The sequence below is a fragment of the Pararge aegeria genome, chromosome 10 (assembly GCF_905163445.1).
Source record: "Pararge aegeria chromosome 10, ilParAegt1.1, whole genome shotgun sequence".
In the NCBI taxonomy this organism is placed as follows: Eukaryota; Metazoa; Arthropoda; class Insecta; order Lepidoptera; family Nymphalidae; genus Pararge; species Pararge aegeria.
The window spans coordinates 19,157,959-19,164,872 of NC_053189.1; the positions used below are offsets into that span (position 1 = coordinate 19,157,959).

The 6,914-nt window shown below is 37.2% G+C and overlaps 2 non-coding genes across 2 annotated transcripts; both read right to left on the reverse strand.

Annotated features, from left to right (window-relative positions):
* Window positions 1-2,098: 2,098 nt before the first annotated feature.
* On the reverse strand, window positions 2,099-2,169 carry Trnag-gcc. The gene has a single exon. It is a non-coding gene; the product is annotated as a tRNA-Gly (tRNA).
* A 1,625-nt stretch (window positions 2,170-3,794) lies between these two features.
* On the reverse strand, window positions 3,795-3,865 carry Trnag-gcc. Its single transcript has one exon. It is a non-coding gene; the product is annotated as a tRNA-Gly (tRNA).
* Between the last annotated feature and the right edge of the window lie 3,049 nt (window positions 3,866-6,914).

Genomic DNA, 6,914 nt, shown 5'->3' on the forward strand with positions numbered 1-6,914 from the left:
CAAGAGGAATCTCTGGAGGGAATCGCCCGGGCGCGCGTTGAAAAAATGTGTTGAGTATTATTTACCAAATTATTGGATTCCGTTTAGTAATACGAGACTGACGGAATACCATCACCTAGATCATCATCAGCCTTAGCTTTTCATCCCTCTGAACCGCACCTTGATTACAATATTCACTAAAAAAATTGGTTGCCTGTAAAGTCGGTATACGGGCGAAAGTTTTACGTGACAACGACTTTGAGTGGTAAAATAATTTTAATGTGAATATTCATTCGTATAGTAGGAAGAAGGATGAAATAATAGTAACAATTTGAAACATTAATTTATACAAAGAATCTCGCACTGAATTTCATATTAACAAAATTTTATTTTTACCTTTACACATACATACGTATTTATATACAAATATACATACAATAACTTGCAATACATTTGCGTACAATGAAACAGCGTTTACTACAAAGGGACGCGTGCCTTTCACTTTTTATGTCCGTCTCTCTCGCTCTTAGGCGGGCGCGTGCCTCTCACTCGCTCTCATTGTGAGCGCATAACGTGAGCGGAGCGTAACGCAGTTTCTTGAAGTGTCACCCGGCAAACCAATTTATAAGACGTTGTCACGTCAATATGCAACACACACAGAGTACCTAATAAAACAGGTTTAGGTCCTAGTCCTAACATTGCAACGAATTCTAAGATATATAGGGCTGAGTGATTCTGATCACAAAGAATGGAGCCGGTCATTCAGAGATATTAGAATTTACATTTCATTTCCCAAAAGAGAAACATTTTGAAAGGAACAAGAATTTATAATTGGAAGGAAGAAACCGAGTGACATCGATATAATAAACGGGAAGTTATATATTTTTGTTCGCTTGTATATTCATGATTTATGTTTCCGCATTGGATTTGAAATTTATTGAATTAATGAACATAATCTAATTCATTAATATTTTTTGGTATTTTGATGGTGGTATTTTTAAATCGATAGAAGTTCTCAAACCTCCATTCTAAATTCATTTAATTCAAGTATGCTTTCTTTATAAGCACCTTTGAAGTCTACCACCACTCTACCCCCACCGGCTTGGAAGGCAGTTTCTCAGTACTGAAAAGTCAATAATAATTTTGTTTCAATTGTCTTATGGACTCGTTTTGTAAGAATAACAACTTACTTTCTATGTTATTATTAAAAACTTAACAAGCACATTTAACATTTCTTAAATATAGTAACGGGTACATACCACGATAATATTTTGGGATATGTCGATATTTCAACCCAGTTGCATGGATCGTGGTCCCGTCGTGACCTCGATTCAGACAAGTTGACAACATTTCTACACTTAATTTTCACATATTTTAACCCGATAAAGTCTTGTTTACACGAAAATTTAACTTTTTTCTATTTTTAGAGAATGTTTAAACACAACGCACACTGACGACACTAGCGCCGCGGCCTTGTTGTGTGTTGTTCTATAATTATATTTTATAAAAAATATATTATATATATATATTGTTAAGTTTAGTAGTAGTTTTAAACAAGCTCCATATTAAGGAAAGTTTTGACATTATAGGAAATTAACGTCACAAAAGGTTCCGGTTAACTGCTCCATTAGATAATAAAAATCTGCTTAGAAATGCGTACGTATTTTTTGATTAAAACTTTAATCCCAAGACTACGGCTCCGGCTCAATGTCATTACACGCACTAACATTTTATTACCTCTCCAACCTGCTGCCCTCCCCCTCCCGCGCCAGCACTGCCAGCGCTCAAGACACTCGCCTGCCGAATTCATTCCCTGATTTACATTCTTTTCATTATGTTTCTGTCCTTTGAAAATGTATTACTGTAATAAATTTAATGTTACTATAACATTATTATGGTGTTTATTGAATTTTAACCAACTTATAATAACATAACTTTTGAAGCCTTTGAGCTACACTGAATATCATGTCATTTATCTGCAGTCGGTGCTATGGAACCAGAATCCAGAAAGTTCATTGTCGAATTGGTCAGCATAAAGGCAAAAAATAAACAAATGAATATTCCACGCGCTTGAAAAGATAATTTTGTCGTTTTAAAAATAATATTAAAAATAAATATTTGCATCGGCCGGGAATCAAACCCGGGCCGCCCGCGTGGCAGGCGAGCATTCTACCACTGAACCACCGATGCTCGTATTAAAGCAGTGAAACATCACAATGACTTATTTAGTAATATTTTAAAAGTTATAATGTGAAATAAATCTTCAATCGATGCAATTAGGTCTAAATTGGCTTGGAGCCACCGTAGTGTGTGATATAATGAGCACACGCCACTCTCCACATGCCGTCAGCGATAGGAGCCGCGATGTGGCAAAGGTCAATCGCTGAGTGCCGTCAGCAAGTAGTTAGATTGCCTAGCTAGTGCCGCGTCTTTCTGCATTCGTACCTGCTGGTATATGATGATGCCGTGGAACGTGAAAAGACTAGTAACTAGACTATAAGACATTTTGCTTTGAGATTGTAGTGCCGTAGCCATTTCTAGAAGGGACCAATCTCCTTTACTTCTAGAAGAAGAAGAATATTTCATGATGTTGATTGTAACAAAAAGTATAGGTAAAAGGGTATCGCCATTGCACCAATGTCTGTATAAAAATACTGTGTGGTGACGGCAGATCAGAATACAATTATAGCCACAAAGGTTGTTTACACAAAGGTACAGAAAATAGCCATTCTCTGATTGACGTTTGGGTGATTAAAGGCGTCTCTCCCTAGAGAACTAACATCATGAGAGAACAATCATTTGTCAACCGCACGAACTATAATGTTCGTAATATATCCTGACCAGCGGTCGTCTGTGTTTATTAAGGTTTTTTTACAAGATCAATAGCATCTGAGATAAATACTGTAGTTACTCCGTACTTTCAACTAACTCTATGCCAATAATAAAGTCGATTGGTTGCTTAGTTAGAGCGTGAAATAAAGACAAACAAAGTAATAAATGAACACACTTTCGCGTTTATATTATTAGCATGGAATTTGTGATTCCGAAAAGATTTTTTTTGTTCTGATTCCTGGGTGATTTTCCCGTGATGGTTTCTGAACAGCGATCTGTAATCGATCTTTAAGGGGTTATAACTCGCGCGGGCGGATAGCGAGCCCCCATGTTGAGGTTACTTACGAGGCCCTAACTGGAAAACGAGCGTTTCTGACTCGCAAGAAAGACGCAAGATCGGTCGACAGTAAAACTCATGAAAAGTTAGTTTAGTGCAGAGCGGTCGCGATAGCGTGATATACGGCGCGCGCCAGCTGTGTTAGCGGCCCGCATACTGGCTCCTAAACGGCACATACATCTTTTTTTAATGCTATAAATTTATGCGAGAAAGCACCCGGACTGTCTACTACAGATTACGAGGTCCTGGGTTTGAATCCCGGGTCGGGCCAACCATTGTCAGGTAGTTAATTTATTTTGTTGAAGAATTTTTAGTATCAGCGAAGGAGGAAAACTGCCGTCGGTTCTCGTGACAATAGACGTTAAAGACCATCAATCCGTATTGAAGCAGTGTGGTGGGTCTATGCTATAAAACCTTCTCTCCCATGTGAGAGTAGGCATTTGTCCAGCTGTGGGACGTTAATAGGCCGTGGATGACCCTGACGGAGTGGCAGTGTGAATCTGAAGATGAACTTTATCCCAAGCTAACACCTAAAACAACAAAACTCTCTTTTGAGAGTTTTAGGTGTTAACAAATTGAAGCGCATCCGAACTGTACAAATTTATACAAAATATGAGCTAAAATATAAAATGTTTAAAAAAAGACTTGCATCGGCCGGGAATCGAACCCGGGCCGCCCGCGTGGCAGGCGAGCATTCTACCACTGAACCACCGATGCTTATACGTATAATGCCAATTATTGTAAGTGTTTTCTACATTAGAGATCCGCGCAGCTAGGCAGGCTAGCGATACATGAATTGTGCCAGGTCAGCGGCACACATGACGTCACTCTACTTCGTCGAACTCTTTATTTAAATTTATTTAATAAATTATAAGGGTATGTAGATTGATGCAGACATATTGAAACAAACAAACAAACTAGACATATGACAAAAAACCTTTTTTATTCTCTTCATTGATAAGTATGACTTTTTAATTAATACAATCTTCTCATTAGTTTTTAGTGGGCATTAAAATTAATAAAACAAATAAAATAACAAGAGGTTTGTTTTTCTTTCTTTTAAACCTAGTTCACACTAAAAAGTAATGAAAACTTTGTTTATATAGTGAGTTAAAAAAATAGATTAAATTTTATTGAAAGAGGTAGGTGCATCGAACTTGGAATAGGTTTCGCAATTCGTGAGGAAGCTGCTACAATACTGTTATTTTATACCGTAGGTACCCACTACCCACCATAGCAATATTCTTACAATCTTACTAAAGATCTTGTAATGGTGATGCTTACCTAACGTATTGTCCATAACGTTAAAACTCCGCCTTTCAGTAAAATATCGAGTTTTCTTTTTGCTCGTGAACAATATCATGATTCGATCATAAAATTGCCCCAATATAAACTATTTCTTTTGGTGACTTTAAAAAAGAATATTCAGAATTCTTAGTCTTTTTGTTTGCTTTCTCAGAGTTTTGCCATTTATTAATGCATTAAGAACATTATTTTTTATTTTAATTCATTTTCGATTGAACCCAGTAGTATTCCATAAGTATAAAAAATAGGACTTATACCTAAGAAATTGTATATTTGAATATGCGAAATAGATTTTAATTTTACTGAAAATGGTTCTAAAAAAATATAAGAGGAACTTGAACCAAGTTCCGCGGAAAAGCGGAAATTGAACGCAAACGATCAGCTCAGCATCAGCTCAATAATATTAATTTGGAACAAAACTAGTAAATAATAATTATTATTTACTTTGTACCTGGTTGTACATATCATGTTAACAAAGTACTGACAGGGGACCCGCTACAAACTTCTTTCACTATTTACATGTCAAAACGAGATCGATTGAATTTCAAAAGCATGGGATCGATTCTGGATTATAGCTTACTGCACGATCTTAGGGGGGAAGGGGAGGGTGGCCCTGCGAGTCGGAGCACGGTGCAGATAGTTCCCGAGGGCGGATATTGGGCGAGCGGAACACGCCGGTCACAGCGACACCGTTCAATCAATACAAGAGTTTGTGATCGAGGTGCTGAGCCTACCCAGCGCAGCATGGTTGCAATTAACACATGTTTATTTATTTTGTGGAAAAATACACAGTACAGTACTATACCTAAATAACAGGTGATACAGATTAGTTATACTTAAACATTGTCCCCACGTTAGTTTGCTACTTACAACAATAATAGCTGCTGGCCACGTCATACTTACAGCTTTTTAAAAATCCCGCGCTAACCGTTTGTTTGTTGCCTGTGCTACTCTCCGGCTTTTCAACTAACTCTATGCCAAAAATCAAGTAAATTAGTTGCCTCGTTACTTTGTGAACGAGAGCAAACAAACAAACAAACCACTTTCGCATTTATATTAGTAAGGATTATAAGCCTTCAACCGTATATAGAGTATAGCCGCAAACAATATAGAGAATGATAGATTATAACATAAGTTACGAGACAAATCAAACCAAAAATTATGAGCTACTTAGTCGGTGCCAAGTCGTTATTTGACATTTTAGTGCACATCTGCGATTAATTACTGTTACTTATTCTTCTGAATAATAACTTTTATAGTTGGTGTCCGGGCTAATCTTTGGGATACGTCGGTGACAACAACAGATAGGGACTCATAGAATTAGCAAACTCAACGCTGAGGAGTTCGCTAATTCTAAAGTACTGGAAAATGGCTGTAGAGACCAAAGTTATCACTTTATCTTTTTCTTTATCAGCTCGCTTAAAAATTTGCAAACAAAACAAAACATCAATTTGGCCAACTTGTGGAATTGGTAATTTTATCAATCATTTTATAGATTTAGCGACTTAGAGTGGTTTTAAATATTGTATTATAAATGTAACAATATATACTTTGCTGAATAAATTGAAATTGAAATTGAAATAGTGGCCTATAAGCAAAATTGCTCCATAATGTTATCAAAGCTTGTGAAGTTTACCAATCCGCACATACCCCCCCCCCCCCCCCCCCCTTCTCATTATAGTTAAAACATACTTGAACATATTTAACGAATTTTTTATGGGGTCTTTTTAAGTATTTCCTTGTGAAAAGTTTGCGCAAATCGCATAAAATTAAAGAAAAATAAAGTAAGCGCACCATGTTAAGAACCTTTTCTGAAAGCTTCATAGCTTCACAAACAGTAACTCGTTAATGTTTCGTGTTAAATCCAATCAAATCGTAGTATTTCCTGCGGGTATCACTACACTAGACAAACCGTCCGTCCGTCCGGCGCGGATGGGGTGCGGTCTTGAGAGCGCTTCACGTGCACTGCAGCACGGAGTGGATCTTAATTGAAATCTTTGATGCAGGCAGATAACTCCCGCCCGCTGCCTCCAGACGCTGCCTGCGTATAAGAGCTCGGTGACTAGCTTCCAAAAGAAATAGGTTCTCAATTGTATTTTAAAGTGGATATTCTTATCGCACGTTTAAAAAAGATACAAAGTAAAGTCGCATCTAAGTGGAATTGGCAAATAAGGCGCGTAGCGGACAATTTGCGGATTCAAGGATTCAAGGAGGAACATATTTACAGGTATGTTATTTTATCACGTACATAGTTTTAAAGTAATTCTGTCAAATCGGCTACTAACAAAATCGAGACCGAAGAGCCGCCGACTGACTAGTGTCGAATTTTCAATTTCATCAAAGACTTAATAAAAAAAGAATATTTTTACATCATAACCAAAGATAAAAGGTTTATGGGATAGGTATGACTCTTCACGCTGCTCCGGTTATAATCGTTTTAGCCCGCACGAGCCTAATATAC